The sequence below is a fragment of the Eutrema salsugineum genome, unplaced genomic scaffold (genome assembly GCF_000478725.1).
Source record: "Eutrema salsugineum unplaced genomic scaffold, Eutsalg1_0 scaffold_8, whole genome shotgun sequence".
NCBI lineage: Eukaryota > Viridiplantae > Streptophyta > Magnoliopsida > Brassicales > Brassicaceae > Eutrema > Eutrema salsugineum.
In genome coordinates, this window is record NW_006256414.1 from 10,285,699 (window position 1) to 10,292,561 (window position 6,863).

The following is a 6,863-nucleotide window of genomic DNA, read 5'->3' on the forward strand; positions in this document are numbered from 1 at the left end:
CTAGCATCCTGTCTTGATATAGTTTGTGTGTGTGCACGACGTTTGGAGTGCTACACAACCTTGTTTTCTTTCACTTCTCCGCTACAAATATACTACAAATCTGATGATCTAGATTCAATTTAGTATTTGTATGAGTTCTTACAAATTGAATTCATAGCTAGTTTTATAAATCATTATATGAATTCCAACACCATAAACTAGTGTTATACTTGCTTTGGTGATAATTTTTTTATGCTAGGTAGTGGTAGATGTATTTCGATGGTTATGCTCTAGAGGTATGATCTTTGAGATTTTGAGTCCCTGTGATCTTGGTTTAAAGCTTTTTCCAAGCTTGGATCTTGTTTTTTTAGGACAAACAAAGGTTTAAGTATGGAGGAGTGGATAACACCATATTTGTACCCATTTCCACTATTGATTTCTTATGCTTTTTCAAAAATTTTAATTAGCTTTAAGTATTTTCATTACAGTTTTCCTATATTTGTAGTTTCAAGATTTTTTTCAGGATACTTAGGGAAAAATATAGAAAAATGGAGAAAAACCATATTTTCAGCTCAGAGTCAAACCGTCAGAATTGCAGTCTCAAATGTAGCTCAAAATTGGAGACATTCAAGAGGATCCATCTGCATTTCCATAGCACTTTACTAATAGACAATCCAACGGTTCAATAGAAAGATACATGAAGATCAAGATGTCCCATTAACACGCCTGACATTCAGCTGATCCGCAGTAAACAGCCTTCTGGTAGCGTCCCACACTTCTCACCCGCAGTGGACCATCTTTCCACCAGTCCAGGAGGACTCTCACCCACGAAGCATCATATCTCGGCCCCAAAGCCCAAAATCAAGCTCATTTCGCAATTTCTCTTTAGAGAAGCCGTAAGGACGACCTAGAAGACTTGAGGACCTATAAATACATTTCCTAGCAGCTCTATTTCGGGTGTGTTCTCCTGTAATGAGTTTTTAAGCCACCCAACTTTTGTTTCTTAGGTTTAGGTTAGGGAGATAGGGATCTTTACCTTGAACCCTAGTTTTATCTTTTTTATTAATCTATTTCAGTTTATGTATCTTTCTTTTATGTTTTTGTTTTCTTTCATCATGTAAGAGTAGTTTAGTAGTTGAGTTTAAAAGATCCATCGAAAGGATCCATATGTTCGATTAGGATTGCTAGTTTTCTCAGCCATATTGTAGATCTCATTTCTTCTAAGTTGTACTTAATGCATGAGGTTAGAGTTATGAACTAATCTCTGAATCTAGGATTGATCAGAGCCATGACAGTGATGTATCAGATCACATTACATAGCTTTAGAAGAACATAGTCGTTGTAGGAGCCGAAAGATACCTACAGAGAATATGTGAGCAAGAATGAATCCCGTTCAGTTAATACATGATCTTACTCGCGGCAAGAGACGAAAGCTACTTGTTGAATTTAAGTGATTAGTTGGTTAGGGTGAGGACAGTTCACTAGCCATATTAGTGCCTATTCTAGTTCCATGCAGATACTTAGATATAGATAAAGACATAATACCTGTAGACTAATTGGAAAAATACTTATATATCAATTAGGACATATGGGAGGAGTCTGCGTCGACCCCTTTGAGTATAGAACCCTAGCAAGAATCAAGCATCCCTTAGATATCCTTAACAGCCCAACTTCTCTTTTAGTTTTATTTTGTCTTTTCTTTTTCATAAAACCAAAAACCCTATAAAAAACCCCTCAGTTTATTAATTCGCTTACTGTGCATTTGCAAGAAACTATGGTTTATAAATTTAAAACTTCATCTGCGGCCTCCTAATCCTAGCAGCATCAATCAGCTCTGCTTCCTCAACTCTCTTTTTTCTACGACGCATAGAAGCAAGTACAATGACTTCCTTAAGTCTCATCCGAATCCAGATGGTTCTGGCAGATTCGTCCCACCTGGTGCGTATTGGTACTACACAGGAGAATACTTGTACTATTGATAACACCGGATTTTGACAATTTTTATGGATCACTTTAATATCTTTTGCAGGTGTTTTTACTCAATTTTCAAAGGTTTTTAAAGGATTTCTATGTTTTCGAATTTTAAAAGACTTTTCAGGTAATTTTGGAGAAAGAGGTGTGAATTGGAATAAAAAGACTATTTTGGATAAATTCAGATTGTTAGAACTCTCAAGGAGAGACGAAGACCTTTTCACCGTCTAATCATTCCCTAAAATTGGACACTTACCTGAAGACTCAACCAGCGCTCAAATTCACTTGGTTTGGAGACATTCCAACGGTTGGATCTCAAGCATTTGTCCCAGAGACATTTGAAAATGGCCAGAAAGCTATGGGACCGCGGCCAACAAGCCATATATCACAGTCAAGGCTATGCAACCGCGGCCAAGCACCCATTCACCACAGTCACACACCATGCGACCGCGACCAACTATCTTCGAGTTAAGAAGCCCATTTCTGAAGCCCAAATAATTTCCCAGCCTTAATTCTGAAACCCTAGACACCTTGGAGTATTGAAGACTATAAATACTTGTCATTTAGGTCGTTTTTAGATATCTCTTCCATACTTTTACAGTGAACTTTTCTTAGCTGTTTTAGCGATTTGTAGAGAAGATTTCTCAACCTTGAGTTCATCAATAGAGAAGCTTTCTTTCATCTCTTTTGTTTATTATTTTTAATTGCTTTCATTAAAACCAATTATGATGTTGACCTCAGCTATGCCTGAGTAGATTCTGAGTTGGGCATAGGGTTCCCGAAAAGGGCTCTCATTATCGAATAAGACATCTAAGTTTTAAGATCTGGGATTTTATTTTATGTTCTTTTTTTATTCTTGTTCTTAATGCATGTATGCGTGATTGATCACCTCGTGTCTGATCTAGATAATTATTGTTGCGAAAGTTTTCATTAAGTATCCGACCTAGAATGAAACGAGCGATTCTGCCATAGGAGTGGAAACCTACCTATGGGTGAGTCGTGAGTATTGACGAGTCCTATACAAGTTCTTGCATTTTTTCCCTTCCAGGGTCATAGTGGAAACCTACTGGTCAAGGTTGCGAGAGACAGTTGGATATGATCAAGACAGTGACGTAGTCATACCGCCGTACTTTAGCTCTAGAACCCTAGATATTTTGATATCTAATAATCTCGATCTATTACCTTAGTTGTTAAAACCGATTATGATCCTCATAGAGTTCCCTAAAGCCCAGCGTTTTTAGTTATTGTTTACCACCCCATCGATTATTTACCTGCTTACTTAGATCTTCATTTTTGCTTGTTTTCATTTGATATTCTACTTTCATTTGATATCCCCAACAAACATCAGTCAAGTGAGGAGCTTCCATGGATTAGCAAGGTTCTATCGGCGCTTTGTCAAGAATTTCAGTAGTATAGCCGCACCTCTCACTGCTGTTGGTGAAGACAAGTGTTGGTTTTACCTGGGGAGAAGCTCAACAAAAGGCATTTGATACTCTCAAGGAGAAGCTTACCAATGCACCGGATCTGGTGTTGCCAGACTTCAACAAAACGTTTGAAGTGGAGTATGGTGCATCAGGCATTGGCATAGGAGCTGTATTGACACAAGGAGGGAAACCAGTAGTGTTATTCAGTGAGAAGCTAGGAGGAGCTACGGATAACTATTCGACACATGACAAAGAGTTAAATGCTCTAGTTAGAGCTTTGGAGACTTGGCAGCATTATTTGATGTCAAGAGAGTGTGTGGTCCACACTGACCATGAAACACTTAAGCACCTTCGAGGACAAACCCATCTCAAGAGGAGACCTGCCAGATGGATGGAGTTTATTGAGACTTTCCCCTACATTATCAAGTACAAGAAGGGCAAAGACAACATAGTGGCAGATGCTTTATCTCGAAGACATGCACTCATCGCAACTATGGAGGCCAAAGTTATGGGTTTTAAGTTCATCAAAGACCTTTACAAAGAGGATCCAGAGCTAGGAGAGAGCTTTGAGGAGTGTAGAAAATGAGTTCATGGCAAGTTCTACATCTACGAAGGCTTTATGTTCCGAGATAAAAGACTTTGTATTCTGCAATGTTCTCTTAGAGATCTCATTGTCAGAGAAGCTCATGGAGGAGGATTGATGAGTCACTTTGGAGTAGACAAGGTGCTTGCAGTGGTGAAAGACCACTTCTATTGACCTCACCTAAAAAAGGCTGTAGAAGCTCATTGCGCAAAATGTGTAATCTGCAAGAAAGCCAAGTCTATAGTGCACCCTCACGGCTTGTACTTACCATTACCGATTCCTACACACCATGGGTTGATATATCGATGTATTTTGTGCTGGGGTTGCCAAAGATCAAGCACAAAGACTCCATATTTGTGGTGGTGTACAGATTCTCCAAGATGACACATTTTATACCTTGTGCAAAGATTAATGATGCATCTCAAACGACAGATCTATTCTTCAAGGAGGTGGTGCGCTTACATGGAGTGCCAAGAACCATTGTATCTGACCGAGATAGCAAGTTCTTGAGCCACTTTTGGAGAAATTTTTGGAAGAAGCTTGGCACTAAGCTTTTGTTCTCTACTACTTGTCACCCCCAAACAGATGGCCAAACTGAGGTGGTGAACAGAACCTTATCTACATTGTTAAGGGCCACTCTTGGAAGAAACATGAACAACTGGTTAGAGTGCATACCCTTCATCGAATTCGCCTACAACAGAGCTCAGCATTCAGCTACAAAGATGTCTCCATTCGAGATAATCTATGGATTCAAACCCAAGACCCCAATGGAATTCACACCATTACCACCTGCTGAAGCCGTGAGCTTAGATGGAGAAAGAAGCGCTGATTTCATAAAGAAACTACATCAAAAGGCAAAGGAGAACTTGGAGAAGAGAACTAAACAATATGTGAAGCATGTCAACAAAGGACGGAAAGAAGTGGTGTTTGAACCGAGAGATTGGGTTCTGCACATGAGACATGAAAGATTTCCAAACCAAAGGAGTTCAAAGCTAGCACCAAGAGGAGATGGACCTTTCAAGATACTAGAGAAAATCAACAACAATGCATACAAACTCGAGCTACCATGTGAGTTTAACATATCTTCACCTTTCAATGTATCTGATCTAGCTCCATATTTTGCAGATGATCCATTTTTGAGGTCAAAACCTCTTGAAGAGGGAGGGAATGATGAGGCCATCCAAGCTGAGCCAGACTTAACCGAGTCACAACTACAAGATGTTAAAGTACCAACTATTCATGAATGCCCAATAACAAGACAAAGAGCTAAGATCCTCCGACACAAGTATAACCAAAGCATGTTGCAAGCAATGTCTCAAGTGGATCAAGTCAAGCCGAGAGAATACCATGAGACAAAGAAGCCGTATAGTGAAGCCCATCAGCAACAAGCTTGGACCGGAGTACTTGAAGATTTTCAAGAGATAGAAAATGGCCCAACACCAAGGAATCAAGATGTCTGGCCCCTTTTACCAAATTAAACCCAAGTCTACATGCTGACTATCTCGCCAATGAACCAAGATATTTAAGAGGAAAGATTCAAAGCTTAGTCAAAGACACACTAGTCTCGACCACCAAATAAGGTAAGTGTTCAATCAGTTTTTATTTCTTTGACTAACAAGTTTTTGTCTTTGATTCCTTGCAGAGACAATTAGTTTAGACAATCTTTCTTTCCTTTTTTATTTCCCTTTAATGTTGCATTTTAATTTACAAGTCCTGTTATTTTAAATCTTTTTATTACTTTGAATCTAAGCTGCTAGGACCATTGTTTTAAAGCTTTCCTGTCCTGTTGGTGCCAAAGAAAGCTGGCTCATGGCGCATGTGTGTAGATTACCGAGCCATCAACAACATCACCATCAAGTATAGACATCCAATTCCAAGACTTGATGACATGCTTGATGAGCTTAGTGGAGCCACCTTGTTCTCAAGGATCGATCTCAAGAGTGGATACCATCAAGTGAGGATGAAAGAAGGTGATGAATTGAAGACTGTCTTCAAGACCAAGCAAGGTCTCTATGAATGGATGGTGAAGCCCTTCGGCCTCAGCAATGCACCAAGCACTTTTATGCGTCTAATAAACCAAGTTCTTAGAGCATACATCAGTAAGTTTGTTGTAGTTTATTTTGATGATATTTTAGTTTACAGCAAATGTTTATCTGATATGTGTCACATCTTGAGCTTGTTTTAAAGACTCTTCGACAAGAAGGCCTTTATGCAAACTTAAAGAAGTGCGCATCCTGAATGGATAAGTTGGTTTTCCTAGGTTTTGTTGTGAGCTCGTAGGGATTACAGGTTGATGAGGAGAAGATAAAAGCCATCAAAGACTGGCCGGCCCCAACAAACATCAGTCAAGTGAGGAGCTTCCATGGATTAGCAAGGTTCTATTGGCGCTTTGTCACGGATTTCAGTAGTATGGCCGCACATCTCACTGCTGTGGTGAAGAAAAAGTGTTGGTTTTACCTGGGGAGAAGCTCAACAAAAGGCGTTTGATACTCTCAAGGAGAAACTTACCAATACACCGGTTCTAGTGTTTCCAGACTTCAACAAAACGTTTGAAGTGGAGTGTGATGCATCAGTCATTGGCATAGGAGCTGTATTGACACAAGAAGGAAAACCAGTGGTGTTTTTCAGTGAGAAGCTAGGAGGAGCTACGGTTAACTATCCGACACATGACAAAGAGTTATATGCTCTAGTTATAGGATTGGAGACTTGGCAGCATTATCTGATATCAAGAGAGTTTGTGGTCCACACTGACCATGAAAATCTTAAGCACCTTTGAGGACAAATCCATCTCAAGAGGAGACATGCCAGATGAATGGAGTTTATTGAGACTTTCCCCTACATTATCAAGTACAAGAAGGGCAAAGACAACATAGTGGCGGATGCTTTATCTCGAAGACATGCACTCA